The 20,782-nt window shown below is 64.7% G+C and overlaps 1 long non-coding RNA gene across 1 annotated transcript; it reads left to right on the forward strand.

The window, feature by feature from the left end:
* Nucleotides 1–2,468: 2,468 nt before the first annotated feature.
* Nucleotides 2,469–19,787, forward strand: LOC129392883 (uncharacterized). Its single transcript, XR_008619614.1, has 3 exons — nt 2,469–2,607; nt 19,423–19,515; nt 19,643–19,787. It is a non-coding gene; the product is annotated as an uncharacterized lncRNA (long non-coding RNA).
* Nucleotides 19,788–20,782: the final 995 nt, after the last annotated feature.

Raw genomic sequence — 20,782 nt, forward strand, 5'->3', positions numbered from 1 at the left:
TGTCACTGTTGTTCTCCCAACAATGGTGACGGTACACCCCGCCCCGCCCCCCCCCCCCCCCCCCCGCCAGTCCCATCTGGCTCTCCTCCTGCTAGACAAAGGGAGGGCAGGCGGGAACAGCTGCAGAGACGGCCCGCTGGCCTGGCCGCGGCAGTCAGGACCAGAACAGTTAGTCCAACCTCTCGACTGACTGCTCCTGAAGAGACTGGCGGCCACGGAGGGGGTCACTCAGGCAGGGCCTTCAGAATCGGCCTGAAAGCCAGGCCTCCTCCCGAGCTCAGCAGCTGGGGGCCGCGCCTCATCCTGGGGGAACTGATGGAGGGATGGGGTGACCCCGTCATGTCCTCACAGCCACTCTCCGCACTCTCTCTTCCCTGTCTGTAAGATGAGGGGAGAACTAAAGGTCTCTGGGTGGTTTCTGCCCTGCCCTTTGTACCACGTGACTCAATGGGGAGGGAGGCAGTGGGTATCCAGGCAAAGTGAAGGCCAGGCCCCCCCGCACCGGGCTTTTCTGCGCCGTCCTCTTCCCCCCACCCCCACTGTCCACGAGGAGGCAAGGAGAGCACTGAATCAGGAGAGGGCCTCTCAGCAGTCTCAGGGAGCAAGGATTATTCCAACAGGGGAAGGAAAAAGCAGAGTAGGACTTGCTGTAATTCCTGCCTCATTACAAGAATGAAGAAAGGATCCTGCACTGCAGCAGGAGGTACTCAGGTTAGATTTGGCAGAACTTCCCTGGTGGCATAGAGGGCCGTTAAACACAAGGATGGAGGAGGGAGTGGGGGGAGGGACAGCTGTCCCGAGAGGCAGTAATTAACTATATTTTAAAATGTCCCTGAGACGGTATGCTCGGTGGGACCCTTTTCTCACTTCAAGATCTTGACCAAAGCAGCTGATTGTGAAGCCCCTACCCCTGCTTCTACCCGAGCCCCACCTGCCTCACATACTCAGCACAAGAAGCAGGGCCTGGCTCCTGACTGACCAGGCCAGAGAAGGTGACAGGGGAAGGGGTCCCCCAGTGCACAGAGACACACTGCCCAGTGGTACCACTTTGATCCAGAAACACCTGACAGAGGGTCGAGAGTCAGTCACCGAGTGAGGGAAGGAGGCCTCTGAGCAACTAAAAAGCACTGACATCTTTCCGGTCCCCCTGGGGCCAGAACCCCACCTACTGGAGCTGGCCTCCCCGGGGCTGCGACGAGGACCAGGGCGGCCCTGACTACAGATGTCCGGGAGAAGGGCCGCTGGGAGTGCAAACCCTTAAAACATATACAAGGATGGCCTCTAAGTCTCTGGCAACTTGACAAAAGAGCATTTGGAAGTATCTCCACGGAGGGCTACAGCTGCACCCTGTACATTCTCATGCGCACGCGTAGGACTCACACTCCTAGCCCACCGCGCACACACAGGCAAGGAACATGCAGGGGCTTCTTGGCCCAAGGAGCCTTTGACATTTCCGGATACCTGCTGGCCCTTTGCTCCTCTCTGCTCCTGTTATCCCTTTCCAGCCTCCCTCCAATCCCCCACATGGCCTGCTGCCTTCTCTTCGGAAAGTCCAGGGTCCTTTGATGGGGGGAGGTGGGGAGGCTGACCCACAGCAGCTTGGCGTGCCTTCGACAAGGCAGCAGTGCCCCGACAGCCGAGGACCCCCCACCCCAGCTCCACCCCACAGGCACCCCTGTATCCGGGCAGGTACCACCCGCCCCCACCAGCCATCTCCCTCTCCGGGTGCCTGAAGCCAAGGGGGGGCCGCACCCTCCCCACTCTCCCGCTCTGCCTCCTGGTCCCAGAGAACCGCCCCCCAACTGCCCAGTCCGGAAACAATCACCCTTTGAGAAAGGCTGCCAAGCTGGGCGCCAGGAACGGCCTGGATGGAGGCGGGGTGGGGGCTGGAGGGCTTTAACTCCCGAGAGCGAGGCCTGGCGGTGTCGCCCCGCCCGCAGCCCAGCTCCAGCGCGAGGGGCCGGGGCCGCCTCGGCCGGGGAGGGCGCGAGGGTGGTACCACTCCGGGGTCCTTCCCTCCTCGCGCCCCGCCTCAGCCCGCGAGGGTGGTACCGACCACCCGCTGTGCGGGTCCAGCCGGCTGCTTGCGCTCGCTCGGGGCGGGGGCTGGCGCGGGGGCGGGGCGGGGCGCGGAGGCGGGGCGGGGCGGGCGCGGGCGCAGGGCGGGGGCGGGGCTGGCGGCGCTGTCACAGAAGCGGCCGCCCGGGCGCAGCCGCCGCCGCCGAGGGGACTCCGCGCCGGCCCGGTCGGCTGGGCTCCGACCGCGCGCCCCGGTGCCCGCGCCTTCGCCCTGCGCCCGGGCCCGCCCGCCCCGCTCTTCTCTGCGCCCCCGGCCTCCCCTCCCGGCTCTCCGCCCCGCGCCCCCCGCGCGCTCCCGGGCTCGGCCGCCGCCTCGCCGAGCGCAAAAGGGCCGGGCCGGGGCGGCGGGCGGGCGGGCGGCGCGGACCCCGCAGCGATGAAGGGCCCCCCGGGGGCCCGCAACCCGAGAGCCCCCGGGGCTGGAGGCGCGCGCGGCCCGGGCCAAGAGCCTGGGGGCGCCGGGGCCGGCGCGTAGGGGCCGCCACCGCGATGGAGTGCGCCGGGGACGATCCGGACTCGCCGCCGCAGGTTAGTGCCCCCGCTGCCGCGCACAGAGCCCCTTTATGCCTCCGCATCGGTCCCCGCGCCATGTCCTCCCGGGCGCGTATGCGCGCGCCCGTGTGTGTGTGTGTGTGTGTGTGTGTGTGTGTGCGCGCGCGCGCGCGTGGCTGTACGTGCAGTGGGGTGGCTGGAGAGCCAGCTGGGGACCCGGCCGGGGCGGAAGGCGCTGCCGCCGCCGAGGGGCTGCGAAACCAAACCTGGGCGATGCCTGCCCTCCTCGGGCCGGCGGGAAGGGGATGCTGGTTCTCGGCAGCTTCCAACAACCGGCCAGGCTCTTAGCTCGTTGGTTCCTCCCTCCCCACCTTAGCAGGTGGTTCCCGGTGGCCGGGAGTCGGGGGCCAGCACCCGCCGCAGCGGCTCCCCGGCGTCGTCCCCAAGCTCTGAGCCTCCAGCCTCTGGCAAGTTAAGTCTCTGAAGCTCTGCCGGGAGCCTGAGGGGCTGAGCGGTGGCGAGGGGACCCAGCGTCCTGAGGACGTTCAGTGCAGGGGGCGGGGGAGGCATGACCAAGTTCACCACCCGCCCTCCGCCGCCGGGCTCCGGCCTGGAGTCCTGGTCCCTCCCAAGCCACAGCCCACAACTTCCGAGAAGGAACAGAGAGGTGAGGCAGGAGGGACTGGAGTAGGAGGCCAGGGATGTAACTGCCTGGGGACAGCCTGGGACCCAGCAGCTGAGGTCGGAGAGACCGCACCCACCCAGACACAGACGCGTAAACAAGGCCCTAACCGGCCCCCCTGCCCCGTCCTCCCCTGGCCAGGCCTAGTCTCAGCTGGGCACCATTTGCCTGGATTCTTGTAGAAACTGGGTCTCAGGGGCTCCGGGGAGCTCTCTGCCCTAGACGCTGAAGCCGGCCTTGCGGACGGTTGGTTGCCCCAGGCTGGTGGGGACGGCTCTACCTGCGTGGGTACCAGTCTGGGTGGGGTACCCATCGGGAGCTTGGGCTGTGTGACATGTACCAGTTCAAAGGACTGGGCGCGGATGTCCCAGTACAGAGCCTGTGGCGCCTCCGGTGTGGTTGTGTGGAAACGGGGCGCAGCTGCATAAGTTACTGGCGTCGTGGGGCGGGTGGCTTCACAGGACGGTGGCTCCAGGGTCCTCTGAGATTTGCCTTCTGTTCCTCGTGTCTCCCTGCCTCACCACAGAGACTGAGACAGTTCCTCCCAAACCTGCTTAGCTGGTGACTGCTACTGCCCGTACTGGGCCAAACGTCAAGTCCCCCCCGTCCTTTGTTTGGAACAAAGACCCTTCCCCGTGAGACCTTCAAAGAGACTATCCATTGTGCCCAGTCCATGCCCATCACCCCCAAAGGTTCTGGAGCTGCATGCACTCCCCTCTCCTCTTTGGGTGGGAGCGAGAAGGCTTGCCCAGGTTATGGAACAGGGAGGGTTGATGGACTTGTGCCCCATTCAGCACTGGCGCCGAGTGGCTTGCTGTGCACATTTCTGTTCCTGACCCGCAGATGCTGGGGAATCCCTCCTTGTTCACGCCTGTTGGAGGCTCACGGGTGCTGGGTTGAGTATGTGCACAGAGGTTTCTGGACCAGCAGCCACTGACCGTCCACCTGAAGCATGGGGACAGGCAGAGACCGGGGGCTCCAGAGGAAGATGCCGGTGGGGCCCGCCCTGTCCCCAGCATCGGGCCTCTGGACGGACCTGCATTTTCCCACCGTAGTTTTGATGGGCGAGGGGTGAGGGGCCCCAGGCGGCTGTACCTCTCTGGCCGTGGCACAGCGTATGAGAGGGCAGGAGCGTTGCAAGCGTGGCGGGTACGGCAGGGTGAGCTGCCCCGAGCCAGGCTCTAGGATCAGGGAGCGTGTTGGTTCAGCTTTGGCCGGAGGAGGGCCTGAGCTGGCGCGGAGGGGCCTGAGCGCTCCCCTCTCCTGAGAACTGAAGGTGGGGAGAGGCAGGGCTCGGGGAGAGAGAGAATCTGAGAGTCTGAGGCAGGCAGGGAAGCACGAGAGACAGCAGACAAAGACACGGAGGCACGGACGACGGGGCCCCAGCGGCACGGGTGGGCCAGCCTCGGGCCTTCTTCCAGGATGCCCCTGGCGGTGGCCATCAGCCAGGGCAGGAGGCCCTCCGTGGAGTAGGAGGGACGGCCTACTGAGGAGGGCTCTTCCCGAGGCTCGGACGAATGTGGGCTTCAGAGGTAGGTCCTCAGGCAGAAGGGGGACAGGCCTTGAGATCTGGGACTCTCAGGGAGACCCATCTCTTGGTGCCTGCCCCATACCCCTCCCGGCCCCGGGGTTCAGTGGACTCTGGGGGATCCAGCACCTGGGGAGAAGGAAAATGAAAACCTCCTTCCTGCGCCTCCAGGCCTCCAGGCCAGAAGGCCTTTGGGGACCCTGCTGAGAGCATGGGGTGGGGGGCAGGGAGGTAGTGCTGTGCAAGGCACAGGCTTGGCCCGGCCGGGGCAGCCTCAGCCCCTCTGTGACCAGCTGGTGGACTTTGGGAAAAGCGGAGCCCTCTAAGCCCTGGTTTCCCGAAGGCCCGTGAATCCAGGAGCCTCTCCCACCAGGCTGTTTGTAGGTGAAGTGCTCGGTGGATGTTACTGTAACATCTGCATTTCGCTCACCTCCCCACCTTCTTCTGGGATCTGGATGGCTCTGGAATTTGGAGTAGAAATTCTCTGGCCCACTCTGGGGCCGGTCACATTGGCCTGTTGCTGCGCTCCCCTCAGGACTCCCACGCCTCCAGACTCTGGGCCTTGTCCAGCCGCTGCCGTGCCTCTGCATAGAGCATGCTTGGTGTCCCCTTGCCGAATGGCAGCAGCGTGGGTCCCGTGTCTAATCGGTGGTCCGTGTGGTCACTGCACGTCTCAGACAGCGGTTGTCCCCAAAAATCCACACAACTGATGAGAACCCCAGGCCGGTGGCCTCTTGGCATCGGTGCTAGAAGCCGGCAGGGTGGGCAGAAGTCGCTCCAAAGCCCCCTTCCACACACATTCACTGAGCACCTACTGTGTTCCAGGCTCTGGGCCAGTGCTGGGGATGTAAAGCATCAGACAATCCAAAATCAAATCTGGTTTTCTGTTTAGCTTTAGGAGGAAGGACTGTGTGGGTTGCTTTTTTTTTTTTCCGCAGCTACAGCAAATTTACTTTTCTAATGAGGTTTAGCTCCAGCCAATATTAAAATGAATCTGTACTCCCTGAGCACGCCAGCTGACAGCAGGATAGCGGCCTCCCAGCCAAGCGCCTGGCAGGGATTAGGGCTTTGCCACCGATAAGCCCAAAAGTGGGGAGTCTTAGTCTGGACCTCAAGAGTTGGCTGGATTGGGGATGAGCCTTGCCTGCAGTATTAGAGCCGTCAGCAGGGTTTCTCCTGTCCTGCAGGTAGAAGACGTGAGCCGTTATTGTTGCTTCATGAGGAGGGGGGAGGGAAGCAGGGGAGCAGAGACCAGAGGGCAGGGCTGTGGGTATTAGGAGGGGACCCGGTCTGCGGGTCCTTGCTGACCCCCGTGCAAGCCTGGGCACGTGCGGTCACCTCCCCCTCACTCCTCTCCGTCTTGCTTCCTTCTGCGTGAAGTAGTTGAAAAATCTGTCCTCTGAGGCCGTGAGTCTCTTTAGGCTCAGGACTCTGGGCTGTTCACTTCACCAGCGCTCAGAAGCCTTAGAGCCCAACGCTGGACGTGGGGCGGGCTGCTTGCCCTCCCCGGTGGGCATCCTGCAGCCACACCAGCCACATTTCAAGAGCACAGTAGCACACATGGCCTGTGGCCACCATATTGGATGGCATGGATGCACGTAGGATGTGCCCAGCGTCCCCAAGTTCTCCTGGCAAGTGCTGTTCTGGGCTCTACACAGCTGGTTTAGTGAGGCGCTGAGAGCGTGGGCTGCTGGACTCACATCCTGGCTCTGCCGCACACAGCTGTGTGGCTTGGGCCATCGCTTAACCTCTCTGTGCCCCACGTGTCTTGTCTCTAAGCAGGGATAACAGGACGTTTGTGAGGCAGGAATGAGGGTTACAGTTAATCAAGTTACTCACTTAGAACGTGAATAGTGCTTTGCTTAGCAATTTTTTTAATTACTCATTTAGTTAAGATTTCACCTAACAGACACTTAGGGAACAGCCTACTTTGTGCCAGGCGTGCCGAGGGGCCCAGCATGTGGCCTTGCCTCCGTCTCCCAGCTACCCAGAGTCTCAGTTTCCTCCCCTGTGATGGGGACGTGGTCGGTTAATAAGGGACTCTCCAGGGACCGAAAATGAGGTGGGGTGTGTGTCTGCCTTTGTAGATGAACACTGCCAGATCCACAGGGAAGCAGACGCACCTCCCACCAAAGAGCATTTCCTTAGCCCCCGTGTGTTCAAAGTAAAAGGAGCAAATGAGGTTCCGGCCTCCACCAGCGTCTCGGTGGGGACGTGAGCTGGGCTCCCAGCCCTGGACCTAGGGGAAGGAGCCCTGGTCCAGTGGAGCGAGAGGGGCCCTGGGCCAGACGGGATTAGCGGTCAGCTGGCTGAGCCTGGTTCCAGGCCTAGCTGTGTCGGCCGCTCTCTGGGTGACAGAATCTCAGGAGCCTCTATCTCCTCATCTGAAACGAAAGGAGCATGAAGCATGTGAACATTTCCCACCTAGATTACACCGCTTCCCTTGGTAAGCTGTCCATGACGGACGCCCCCGGAGCAGGAGGCAGGAGTGGGGAGCCCACCAGCCGAGAAGGCAAAGGGAAGAGGGGATGGATCTGGGAGCAGGAATTCGCATCCATAGCCATGGACTAGCGGTGAGGCCAGTAGACGGTCTGGCCTGGGATTAGGATTCTGTGGCCGTAGGTGCCTCCTTCTTTCTACAGATGAGGAAGCCGGTGCCCAGGGAGGGTCCACTCCTGTCTCAGGTCACACAGCACTTTGGTGCCTGGTCCCAGACTGTGACCTGAGTCTCCTGACGCCCACCCCTCCCTCTCTCAGGCCCGCTGTGCTCTTGCAGGACAGAGACAGGCGGCGGGGCCACGGGAGCAGCCCCCAGGCTCGGGGTCAGAGGCCCACACTGGGAGCCGGGCTCCTTCCCCACCAGCCGGCACGGGCCTTCGCTCTCCTGCCATGGTAGCTGGCCCAGGAGGACCCAGCTAAACTACCCTGACAGGGCCCCAGGGAAGGTCAGCTGGTTCAGGCCACAGGCAACGCATTAAAAATACACACGAAACCTTAATTAAACCAGTGAATCATCCGCCTGGATGGTATGTGCTTGCACACTCTGACCAGAGGGGTGAGGTCAGCCTGGAAATCCTCAGGCTGGGTGAGCCATCGGGGCCCTCGCTGGCTCGAGACCGCTTCTGGGGGCTCCCAGCTCCACGCAGCCCAGACCCGAAGCCCTGGGTCCCCATTAGCTGATTGGGGTCCCCCGGGTGGCCTCTGCAGCCTGAGGAAATCCAGGCTCGTCCTCAGCCCCCTCCCCCGTCACTGACCCGATGCCCTTGGAGGTCAGAGCGGACTCGGGGTGTCAGGCTGCATCCCTGGAGGCCCAGTTGCTGGAAGGTGCGGCCGGTGGAGTGGCCACACCAGGCCTCCGGGGAAGCCCTCCCCGCACAGCGCGGAGCAGGAGGGCGGAGCGGCTCACGGCGGGACCGCCCGTTGGGCCCCGGGCCGCTCTGCTCCCCGGCGGCTCTGCTTGGGTTGCCGTACTGCCTCTGAGCAGGTTCTTTTCTTTTTCCCTCAGAAAGCTTCTGAACTAAAGCCGAAGCATTTCTCACCTAGCTCATCACCTGCCGATATTAACTTCCTCTCCCTCCTGTAAATCTCTCTCTGAGAACCAGCATTCCAGCCTCCACCCCCCCCCACCCCCAAGACTGGAGACCCAGCAGGCTGCCCTGCGTGTGCGCGCCTGTGTGTTCCAGTGTGTGCACGCATGCGTGCGTGTGAGTGCACGTGTGTGCGTGTGTGTGTGTGTGTGTGTGCATTCCGTCCTCTGGCCGCGTCTTGCTCACTCCTAGCAGCTCATCTGGAACCCCTGGGGTTGCGTCCCCCAGGCGTGCCCCGTGCGTATTTCCTCATGGTAACGCTCCCAAGGGACAGCCAGCAGGAGGGTCACGCGCTGGGACCACACACAGGTGCCCACCCAGCCCCGCTGCAAGGAAAGCCCTGTTAAGCCCCCCCAGTGTCTGGACGTGTCATTGCTGACCCATCTAACCAGAACTTCTGGACGACAGGTTCGTTTTTGTAGTTAAAAAAAAAAAAAACACGTAAAGTAAAATGAAAATGTACCATCTTAACCGCTTTTAAGTGCTTACTGGCATTAAGTACGTTCGCGGTGTCGTGCCACCATCCATCTCCAGAACTTTTTCATCTTGCAGACTGGAAGCTCTGCACCCTTTAAACCCCCCGTCGCCAGCCCTGACAGCCACCTTTCTGCTTTCTGTCCCTATGAGTCTGACCACTTACCCACCTCCGTAAGTGGGTCACGTGGGCTTGGCCCTGCTGCGCCTGCCCCTCCCTGAGTTCAACGTCCTCCGGGGTCATCACGTCGGGACAGGGGTCAGGGCCTCGTCCTCGCTCAGGCTGGATCGCACCGTGCGGATGTGTTTTGTCTGCCTGGTCATCAGGCTGGCGGGTCGCTTGATGCCAGACTGTGGGGCAGGAGCGGTCAACGGTGGTGTCTCCCCCCTGCCCTTCCCTCCGGGAGGCCGCAGACGCCTCTGTGCTCTGAGTAGCGGGTGCCACGAGGACCAGGGAGGATGGAGCCCTGCTCTCCCCCGCCTGTCCGGTGCCAGCCGCGTGTCCCCAGGGCCCAGCCCTCATGACAGTCCCTGGGAGAGTGCGCCTGGCCCGCCCAGAGGTGGGGCAGGAGCTCGGCCAGGGAAGAGCACGCCAGGCAGGGGCTCCAGGTGGGGCCGGTGTAGGGACAGGTCGCCTGCCCTGCTCCCTCCAGAGCCCCCACCCGGAGCCTTCCTCGCAGAGCCTGTCCCCGGGCCGGGAGCCCTCTGACCCAGGAGCCCTGTGCGCAGGGCCAGCCCCTCTGCACGCAGCTCCGCGACGCTCAGCCCCGTCTCAGCCGTCGTGCTGCCCTGCTGCTGGCTGTATGATGCACGGCCTGTAAAACAGACCCACGCGTGGGTCTCCGTTCAGCGGAAGATGAGCTCTCGAGCAGACCAAGGTCGGCTTCCTTGTGCCCGCGGTACGATCCCGGAGAGCACAGGGCTCCACTCGCGGCTCCGAGGACCGTCTCCCTGCACCCTCCAGTGTCGGCGGGATCGACCGTCTGGGGGCTGAGTTTAGGGACCCTCCCATCCGTCACGCCTCTCGGGGGGAGCACGTGCTGCCACTCGGGCTCACAGGCCTTCTTGGGCTGGACCCCCTGCACCTCCTGCAACACTTTCCCTGAACTGTCTCTCATCAGGCAGCGCGAGCCGCTAACACGCAGGGGAGGGGACGGGGGACCCGGCAGGAGTAACAGGAAACAGAGGTGGTGAGAGCAGCTTTCCGGGAGCCCTCGCCTGCTTCCAGGGGCAAAGGGCAGGAAACGAGCAGCCCGGGGTCGATGGGCCCCACCCCCAGGCTCAGCCCGAAGGAGGAGAACCGCAGCTCTGACAGCTCTGGAGACAGGAGGAGAGACGGCGGACCCCCGGCCTTCCGAAATCCCCAGTCCGGCCCTGGGTGCGAATCTTGGAGGCTGGGCAGGGACACAGGACTAATGGGGGGGGGGGGACAGGAAGGTGTCCCGACACCAGGGCAGGCCCAGCTCAGTTTCCGAATCTGTAAAAGAGGAACAGCAAAAGCGATGCCCGCCCAGGGAGCTGCGTGAGCCCGTGGCAGGCAGCCCGCGGCCAGGAGCCCGGACATCCCGTTCATCACACCGCCACGGAGCCCACGCCCCGTGGACCACCCTCCTCGGCACAGCCTTGTCCTTGGGAGGGAGGAATCTGCTAGAAGAACTGCCCAGAGGCCGGTCAGTGCTGACGCAGGAGGGGAGCTGAGGTGCCCTGGCTTCCCCTTTTCTTCCAGACACTTGGACTCGGCTGGATTCAAACAACATGGTTGCTGCTATAATTTCTGTTACAGTTGACGTCGCTCAGCATTCGTGGCGCTCTCTGTGGGCCAGGCGCCGTGATAGTGTTTTCCATGGACCCCTCATTTGATCCCAAAGTGGCCTGGTAAGAGTCACCGAGAAGGGTCCCAGTCACAGGGACACTGGTGCAGCCCTGCTCCGTGTCCGGCCCGGGCCTGGGCTGGATCCAGAGGAGTCCATGGCCTGGGGGCTGCGGACAGACACGAAAGCCGACCAGCTCACGCAGGACGCGGGCTGGCCGTTCGCTGTGTGGACACGGAACGCTCAGGCCTGGGAAAGCTTGTGAAGGGGGAGGGGTAAGGCTGAGGGTGTGGAGCTCCAGGTGGCCTCCCCCGGCCAGCACCCCACCCCAAACCGCACGCGCCGTCAGCACCAGAGGAAGCCGTCAGCACCAGAGGAAGCGGAGGCTGCATAGCCCGAGGGCGGGGCCCGGTGCAGTGGGGACAGACTGCCTTTGGCCGCTCACACCCCTCCAGGGCATCCGAATCCAGCCTCTCCCAGGGCCCTGCACGGGCGTCAGACCCTCAGTTCCAGGGCCAGAACCTCCAGGTTACCCAGCCGGCTTAGTGCTGGTCCCCTGGCCTTGCTGAGACCACATGCCCTGCTCACTGGCCAGCCAGGGTCACCAGGACCTGTGCCAGGCTCCACGCTGTGGACCGTCCTTGCAGCCAGCACTGCCTACCCACCAGGCAGTGCAGCCCTGGGCCCTTCTCAGCCTCCCTGGGCCCTTCTCAGCCTCCCTGGGCCGCCCCAGTGGAGGGGGGTCAAGGAGACCTGGTTGCACCACCCCAGCTCCCGGAGCCCAGGGTGCAAGCGTCCCACAGTCTTCTGAGCTCTGGTGTCCTCAGCCTCTGCAGGGAGCGGTGCGCCCACCCGGCGGCTCTTGCTGCCCCGGTCCGCTAGAAGCTGTTGGCTTTGCTCGTCCGGTCCCCCAGCCCCGCCGTCCATCTCGTATCAGGATCTGCGGGGCCCTCGGCTCCTGCCCCGCAGGCACTGGCCTGATCCGGTGGGCGTCACTGTGTCCCATGCTGCCCCACCCCTCACAGGATGCTGGGCGGTGCAGCGAGCTGGGCGCTGGCGGGAAAGGTTGGCGTGTTCAATCCAGGGCATTTGCTGCCACCGTATTGGAATCGGGCAGGACCGTGTCCCGGCGGGACCTCGGCCTGTGCCAGGGTGACCTGCCCGCCGGTGCTGCTCAGCCTGTGGCAAGGGGGGGCGGGGGGGCAGGCGGAGGGTGCAGGGAGACGGTCCTCGGAGCCGCGAGTGGAGCCCTGTGCTCTCCGGGATCGTACCGCGGGCACAAGGAAGCCGACCTTGGTCTGCTCGAGAGCTCATCTTCCGCTGAACGGAGACCCACGCGTGGGCCCACGGATACATGTGCACTCATTCAGATAGGGTGCTGGCCACGAGCACACACGCATGCACACGTGTGTGAAGGCGTGAACGGGCAGCCCTGTGAAGTCACCCGGAGAGGGTGGCCCCGTGGAGCTCGCAGAATGGACTCGGCCCCAGCCGCGCTCCTAGCGAAGCTACAAATTCCACATCCAGGAGGAGGGAGAGCGGGTGCCGCGGCCGCTGCCGTCGGGCCAGTCAGATGGAGTCAAGCGGGCAGGGGGTGGGGGCACGGTGACGAAGCTGGTACTCGGGGCTCCACGGGGCAAGGGCCCCGTGGCAGCCAGCGGGCCCAGGGACACACAGGCCCCCACGCTGGGCCATGGCAGAGGCCTGGCAAAGGGGGCAGCGGGGGTCAGAGGCCACAGGGAGGAAGGACATGAGGGGATGCTGGCCGTGAGGGCCGGGCTGGCTTGCTTTCTGGGTCTCTGGACCCGGCCTGAGACCTGTGCCCCCGGGGCTGGCCCAGACCTCGGGGTGGGAGGGGAGTTACCGTCCGATGGACCAAGGCAGGTCTGCCAGCTTCCAGAGCTCTCACGAGCGCTGCAGGGAGGGAAGGCGCCGGGCTGGACGTGGGGTCAGGGACGGTGGTGGCAGGAGGTGGAAGGGAAGCAGAGAGGATGCAGTTGGTGGGTGAGGCAGCACAGCCGAGCGCCTCGGATGCCACGGAGGGGGACTCAGGAGGTCTTGGGGAGAGCAAGTCGGGGGGGCGGGCCAGGCAGTGGGGCGGACTGAGCAGACAGATCTCAACGGGAGGCCGCGGAGGAAAGAGCAGGCCTGGACTGGCGTCCGGGCCCGGCCCGGAGGATGCCGGGAGCATTGGGAACAGCCCGGGATTCCTGTGCTGGCCGCCGAGACGGGGAGGAAGACGGAGTGCTCTGGGAAGAAAGACGACGGTGGGGTCTCTGCTGTGTTTGAGGAGTCCGTGGAACATTCCAGACACAGAACAGCTCCAGGCTGGAGGAGGGGGCTGAGGCCAGAGCAGGCAGGGGGAGGGGGAGGCCACGGGGACCCCTCGGCTGTGCCGGCTGCGGGGCCAGATGGGAGCTGAGGTCGGGAAGTGACCTGGCCTCCCTGCTGTGCTGGACAGGCCCTAAGGGTTCCCCGAGACCCCTGACGCCCACCGTCCATGCCTTCAGTGTGGAGACGCCTGTGACCGGGAGAATGTGGTCAGGGTGATGGGCTGTCCCTCCTGCAGGCTCACAGTGTCCTGGAGGACGCGTCCCGGCGGCAGACCTGCCCCGGGTGCCCTCCCTGCTGGTCCCAGGGCGTGGGTGGCCGTGTTGGCCGAGGACACGGTGCAGGGAGCCGAGGGCAGTGCCACCCACAGTCCTGTGACTTTGGGGCAGTGGCCTCTGCCGCCCCTCCACCCCAGGCGTGGAAGCAAGTGCACCCTGTTCAGCCCTCCAGGGGCCCCTGCGCGGCGGACCCCGTGCGTCGGCTGGGCTCCTGACCCACGGAAGGTGGAGATGGAGGAGAACTGGGTGGTTAGAGCTGTAAGCACGTGACCACAGGTCGGCTGCAGGAGAACACAGGGGCACTCGTCTTGGGGACAGTGACGTTCTCTTAAAAGCTGGCGCGGTTGCCAGAAGGGGGCAGGGACAGAGATACAGGGAGGAAGGGGGAAGAGGGGGTCGGGGAGGCAGCTCCTGCCAAGATCAAGCCTCCCCCAACCCCAGGCCAAGCCGAGGGCCAGAAGCTGGGCTCCATGCAGGGGCCGCTCCCCAGTCCACAGGTGGCAGAGCCGGGCCCACCCTCACTGCCCCCCCACCACGCAGGGGAGGACCGCGGCCGCGCCACTCTCTGCCCGCCTGCCCAGGGCTCCCGTCAGCACCTCCCTGCTGGGTGCCCTCCCCCGCAGCCCTGCACGGCCACCCCAAGACCCTCCGCGTGGTGGCTCTTCACAGGGGGCGTTCAGCCCAGCCGGCCCGACGGCCCAGCTGTCCGACGGCCCAGTTCTCCGTCCGGTCTGAGTCCCTCTGGTCGCCGTCCCCACCCGGAGCCGAGCGTGGGTCACCCGTGTGCTCCGGGCCCAGCCCAGAGCAGCAGCAGGAAACCCCCAGGTGAAGCCGTCCTGCAAGGAGGCTGTGGGACGAGCGGACACCCTTCTGCCCGAAGACCACGCCGCTGATTTAGGAACTCCAGCAAACCCGCTGGGGCTGATAGCTTGTTCCGTTCAAATTCCTGCAGTGATGCAGGGGGGACCACGCAGACCAGACCCCCATTTTCACTCTTTACTAAGAATCCAAACCTGATCCCAAGGCTATATCTGAAAAACCAAGAAAGAAAACGAGGGAACCACCTCAAACAGACGACCGATGCCCTGTTTCCTGAGTCTTGGGCAGAAGAAACCCAAAGCCGTTCCGTGTGGTTTACACGAGCCTGAGCTGAGCTGACGTCCTTCGGCCCCAGCCGGGGCCTGGTCTCCTGGCGAGAAGGGAACGACACGGCACGAGGCCTGGGGTCCAGGATGCAGAACCCCCAGGGCCCGGCCATCCCTCCTCCGCAGCCCCCGCTGGGGAGCCCCTTCCTGGGGGTGGCCCTAGGGGGGCCGGCCTGCAGGCAGGGAGTGCTGTGCATGGGGCACCTGGATGTGAGCAGCTCTGCTGACTCCAGGACCTTGGGCCTTTCCAAGCCTCGGTTTCCTCGCGTGTACAATGGGGATGAAACCTCCCTGCCTGCCTCACGGGCTGCTGTGGAGATACAGGACCGGCTTTACGAAGAAATGAATCCCACCTGCCCAGGGCAGGGCTGTGAGCTGCAGGGCCAACGCTGAGCCCTCCTGGGCATCAGGCCCTCCTCGTGGGTGGAAGGAGCTGTGGACCCCTCTGTGTCCAGTCCCCTGCGGGTGGTGGGGACAGGAGCAGGAAGAGGACAGAGATGGTGGGTGGAGAAGCCCCCGTGTCCTGCCCCCTCCCCCATGGAGCCGGTGTGGGTGCAGTGGCCAGGGAGGAGAGGCCTGGGGCCGGTTAATGGAGTGTGGATTGACGGGACAGGAGCTGATTAGCTCTGGCATCTGGCTTGTCCTGAGCAGCGACCGCAGGATCGATACTAATCCCTTGATCCCATTAGGGCCCCTGCAGCTCTCAGGGACAGCGTCCAGCCTCCCTCCCAAGCACTGTCTGGGGCTGGAGGGTAGAACTGGAGCCCTAACCACGTCCGCCTGCTGTCTGCTGTTAACCCCTCCCCGTGTCCCGCTTCCTGCAGCCCCTGGCACCCCCACCGGCCTCTCACACCACCACCCGGCCCCCCCAGCCCCGGGCCCTGACTGCTGCTCGGCCCCAGCGGGACTCGGGCTGCCGGTGTCGGGCCCGTTTCTTTCCTCGCGGGCACGGCAGTGCTTTCCTCACCACCTCTCCTCCAGTGACTCAGGACCGATGTCCTCGGGGGGCTGGGGGTCCCCTCTGGCGGTCAGTGATCCAAGAGTCCATAACGTTGGTTCCCAGCCTGTTGGCAACAGTTCTGCTTGTCCTCATCCTCACAGAACGGACATAAACCAAGGAACGTAAGCTGGAAAGAAAGAAACGTGTCCTTTCTAAGAAAACTAAGTTGAATGCTCTCAGAAGATTCCATGAGGCGAGTCTAGGGCAAAAGTTCTCCAAATGAGGTGCAGATTGGTGGGAAGCATCATAACAATTCTAAAGGATGCGGCGCAGGCTGCTCACCGAGTGTCCCAAGGTCTCGGATCACTTCCGAGAAGTCGTCGCTGAGGCCAAAGGCGGTGTGCCCAGCGGGGCGACTCCCAGAGGGTGGCGAGCTCCCAGGACGGGCCCCAGGCCCACTTCCCAAGCGGGCAGTGCCACGCTGGCCAGTGAAGAGCGTGTGGTCGGGGACAGGACCGCTGATCGTGCAGTTGTCGGGACACGTGCAGTGTCCGCCTCACCTCGAAGGATTCTTCACCCCGCGGTCTCCTGTGACCGCCACCGTCCCGGGCTTATGGGCACCACGGCTCCCACCCTGCTCCAGAGACGAGGGCTGGGGTGGTCTGTGTGAAACTGACCCCCGCCACACACACGCACATGCCATCTCCGCAGCACCTCCCCGAGGGAAGGGACGGAGCCGTGTGGAGCCCCTTTCCCTGCCGCCGTGTGGTCCGGGGAATCCAGCAGGGCCTTGCCCACCACCGATGCTGAACTAATATTTGCTGAATGGAATTAAACCAGCCTCCTCCGCAGGAACTGGGACGCAGGTGAGGTTTTCGTCTGAATCCTGCAGCTCAGGAGGCAGCCTATCCATGCATTTGGAATCGTCCAGCCTTGAAGCCAACCTTGTCCTGGCCCTGCCTCCCCAGGCCCAGCCTCTCCTGTCTAGCCTGCCCGGCTGCAGCCCAGCCTTGGACACATCGGGGCCCCCCATCTGGGTCCCAGACACCCCCTGGTTCTCACAACCCATGACACCCTAAAACCCAGAGGCAAATTCCTGTAACTAGGTCTCCCCAGACGTAGCCAGTCTCCAGGGCTGCTTGGCCCATGAATCATGACCGGGCTCCTTGGAAAGCTGTTATGCTGGCCTCTTGCTTTGACTTTGGCCTTTGGCCAACCCCGTTTTCTCACCAGAGCCCTGTCTTAACCTCGAGGTGCTAAAATGGCAGAACTGAAACTTCATTAGAACCTCCCAGTCCAGCCCTGTGCGTGGAGATGAGGGGGGAGCACCCAGAGCACTGTCCCGCCACCTCACGTCCCCTCTGCCGTCCCACTGGGCTCACACGCCCTCAGCACAGCCTTGTCTGTGTTCGGCCGAGGCCCCCCGTCTGCACTTGCTGAGGGGCTGGGCGGCGCGGGCCAGTCACGGACACGAACTGCGGTGACTGGTGGGGCGTCCCGGCCTCAGCGGACACCGGGCCCCACCCTCGCTCCTGCCGGCAGGACCTTGCTTCAGGCACCGCAGTCTCCCTGCCGCACCCCTCCTCCTGGCTCTGGATGCGGCCGAGCCCCTCCTCCATCTCTGCACCGACTCCTCTGCCCGTGCCCACCAAGGGCCAGGGCAGCCCTGGGTCTGCGGCTGCTTGAGCCTGGACCACAGGCAGGCTGCCCAGCACCCCTCCAGGGCCAGGCAGGAAAAGTGGGCCGTGGCCAGTGGTCATCCTTGCAGCCCCATCTCAGACTTGGGCCTCTGGGTCTGGGGTAGCTTCCCCTGCCCCCACCCCAGGTCCCCCCAGGCCTCTGCTCCCTGGCCCCCAACCCCAGGCCCCATTTCCCTCAGACCCGCCCCCTGCTGGCCAGCTGGTGCTCTCCAAGGCTGGGGGCTCTCCCTGCTCTGCTTAATAACCGCCTGGTAATTGGCTCCATGATTTTGCTGCTATGCTTATAATAGCCTCCATTAAAGTTATGGGGTTTTCAAGCCGTAATGGCTTCCAGAGTAATTAATGCACAACTGGGTTTGTGGCTAAGTTTATTTTTAGAGCTCTTCTGCCTACCCCACCCCCTTCCTTTCATAGCCGTTTTGACCAGATAGCCCGGATGGGATCAGAGCCTCCCTCCTAGGCCCTTGCTTCCATTGCCCCTCCTCCCCTCCTCGTCCCCTCCTGCTTCTGCCCCCGCAGGGAGGTGCTGGGGCCCGCAGGGGGGCCTCCCGGCAGGGGCTCTGGGGCCTGAGCCTCCTTCCCAGCTCCTGATGCAGCTCACACCCAAAGGGCCTGGATTCACGTCTGGCTCCACTGCATGCCGACGGTGACTCGGACACGATGCTGACCCTCACGGCCTCTGCAAACTCCAGGTGGAAGGGGTCGAGGTCAGCGCCTGCGGCCCAGGTGTTGGGAAGACGGAACGTGGAGTGTCAAGTGCATCTCTGGCCCCACAAATGCTCCCCACCAGCTGTTCTTTGCTCAAACTGCAGCCCACGCGGCCGAGGGAGGGGCAGGTGCCGGAGGCTGGAGGCTGCCCCAGCGCAGCTGCCTGAGTGCCAGGGCAGGCCAGCTCCCCACGGCTTCCCCCCCGGAACCAGAGCCTCCCCAAGACCAGGATGCCTGGAAAAGCTCCAGGGCGATCCCAGGACCAGAGGAGACCTCCTAGCCAGCCCTGCTGGAAGCGCCTCTGACCCCCGTCACGTGGCCTGAGACGGCCCCACCAAACCGAGGCCCCAGCTCAGCCCTTCGCAGCCCTGCCTGTGGCCTCGGAGCAGGGCAGGGGCTGGGCGGGGATGTAGCACGAGCTCACGCAGCACCAGAGACCCAGACAGGCATCCTGGGTGGGACTCGGCTCCCACCTGCTCGGGCCACGACAAGGAGCGTGGAGGAGACAGCTCGCACCCCTGGATAGGATCATTCCCTGCTCTGTGCCTGCACCGTTTAACCCCGGTGGCAGGGGGCGGGCCGTGCACCATCTGCCTCCAAGGAGGCTGTGGAGCCAGGGGTGGCAGGGGCAGGGGGCCACCCCGGGAGACCGCAGTGCCCGTCACTGGAAGACAACACGGTTCTTGCACCAGGCATGGGGACTGCTGGCAGAGAGGACCAGGCGAGGAGGAGGACGCGCTGCCTCCAGAACGGGAGCCCCAATCCTGCTCAGCCCTGGCTCTCAGCTCCGCGGGAGATGGATGCGCGTCTGCCGGGGGCCGGGTGGGCAGCGAGCGGCCTCGGGGGCTCGGTGTGCTGGTGCTGGGCACTGGGGTGGCCCACACACCGGGACAGGCCAGGGCCGCCCATGGCTGTCCTCCCTTACGCCTCCTCCTGTGGACCGCAGCTGCATCTTGCACGGCACTCAGCTCACAAGCGAGGAGGAAGGTGAACGTTGGGATGTGACAGTTCCCATGGCGGCGCGGAGGCTGGGCGCCTGCCTCCTGGCATGTGGGCAGCCGGGCCGGAGGGGACTCTCCCCACAGGGCACCTCTCCTGGAGCCCCTGCTGCTGCCATTTGAGTGCCGTCTCCCCGGGACGTGGCAGCCCCACCGGGAGCACGTCTCCTGGCTGACGCCCAGCGGCAGCGCCCGGCCTCCGCCCTACCTCCGCGGGGGCTTCGCAAGAATAGATCCTGCCCGGGTCCACCCCAGCACCGACTCCTTAATCCAGGCTGTGAATTAACCGTCTGGGCACGAGCCTGTGACCATCACAGCTGCTGACTCGTTCCGAGTGCTTGCTGTGTCCATCTGGTGCCCGCCCTCGGGCTCCACGGGTGTTAACGCGTTTAATTCCCAGAAGCCTTGGGAAGTAGGTGCTGAAGGCGCCCGTTTCATAGATGAGAAAACTGAGGCACAGAAGTGAGTTGGGGTTAAACCCAGGCAGGTGTGTCTGAACCCTGAGCGGGCAGCACCCACCGCCACCTGTGAGGATAGAGGCTGGCCGCACCCCACGGACCGGCAGAAGCCAGGCTCCACCCTGAAAACACGATGCTGTGCGTCCCGAGCCGGCCAGCGGGGGCCCGTCCTGCCCAGGTCTCTGGCCGCCACCTTTGCTCTCTGTTGCAGGTGTCCACCCCGCAGGGTTCCTGACCCACCCCAGAAGGCACCACCCAGCAGACTCCGGTAGGGCCGGACTCCGCAGACCCGCTTCGGCAATGGGTGGGTTGTGAGCGTGGTCAGGCCTGCTGGCCAGCATTCAGCTTCCTGCTGCCCCGTGCCTGGCCCCCCCGGCCCATTCCTGTTCTTTTCTCCCCTGTGCTCGCCGCCGTCCGCTGCCGTCGCTCAGGTAACGAGGAGCTGTGGGCCCAGCCAGCCTTGGAGATGCCGAAGAGACGGGACATCCTTGCGATTGTCCTCATCGTGCTGCCTTGGACGCTGCTGGTCACCGTGTGGCACCAGAGCACCATCGCGCCCCTGCTCGCCGCACACAAGGGTGAGCCCCCGCCCGGCCCCCCCGCGGGCTTTGCTGATGGGGTGACCACGGCCAGGGCTTCTGGAGTCCTGACTCTCACCCCCTCGGTAGCTGCGGAACCGAGGACGAGCCAGGCTGATGGCCGTACCCTTGGTGGGGGGGGGGCGGGTCTGCCCTGCTCACTGGCCAGCCAGGGTCACCAGGACCTGTGCCAGGCTCCACGCTGTGGACCGTCCTTGCAGCCAGCACTGCCTACCCACCAGGCAGTGCAGCCCTGGGCCCTTCTCAGCCTCCCTGGGCCCTTCTCAGCCTCCCTGGGCCGCCCCAGTGGAGGGGGGTCAAGGAGACCTGGTTGCACCACCCCAGCTCCCGGAGCCCAGGGTGCAAGCGTCCCACAGTCTTCTGAGCTCTGGTGTCCTCAGCCTCTGCAGGGAGCGCACCGCTCCCACCCATGCCGGGCAGCCTGGCAGGAGGGGAGGCCCACCCGGCGGCTCTTGCTGCCCCGGTCCGCTAGAAGCTGTTGGCTTTGCTCGTCCGGTCCCCCAGCCCCGCCGTCCATCTCGTATCAGGATCTGCGGGGCCCTCGGCTCCTGCCCCGCAGGCACTGGCCTGATCCGGTGGGCGTCACTGTGTCCCATGCTGCCCCACCCCTCACAGGATGCTGGGCGGTGCAGCGAGCTGGGCGCTGGCGGGAAAGGTTGGCGTGTTCAATCCAGGGCATTTGCTGCCACCGTATTGGAATCGGGCAGGACCGTGTCCCGGCGGGACCTCGGCCTGTGCCAGGGTGACCTGCCCGCCGGTGCTGCTCAGCCTGTGGCAAGGGGGGGCGGGGGGGCAGGCGGAGGGTGCAGGGAGACGGTCCTCGGAGCCGCGAGTGGAGCCCTGTGCTCTCCGGGATCGTACCGCGGGCACAAGGAAGCCGACCTTGGTCTGCTCGAGAGCTCATCTTCCGCTGAACGGAGACCCACGCGTGGGCCCACGGATACATGTGCACTCATTCAGATAGGGTGCTGG

This window comes from Physeter macrocephalus, chromosome 16 (assembly GCF_002837175.3).
Source record: "Physeter macrocephalus isolate SW-GA chromosome 16, ASM283717v5, whole genome shotgun sequence".
Classification (NCBI taxonomy): Eukaryota; Metazoa; Chordata; class Mammalia; order Artiodactyla; family Physeteridae; genus Physeter; species Physeter macrocephalus.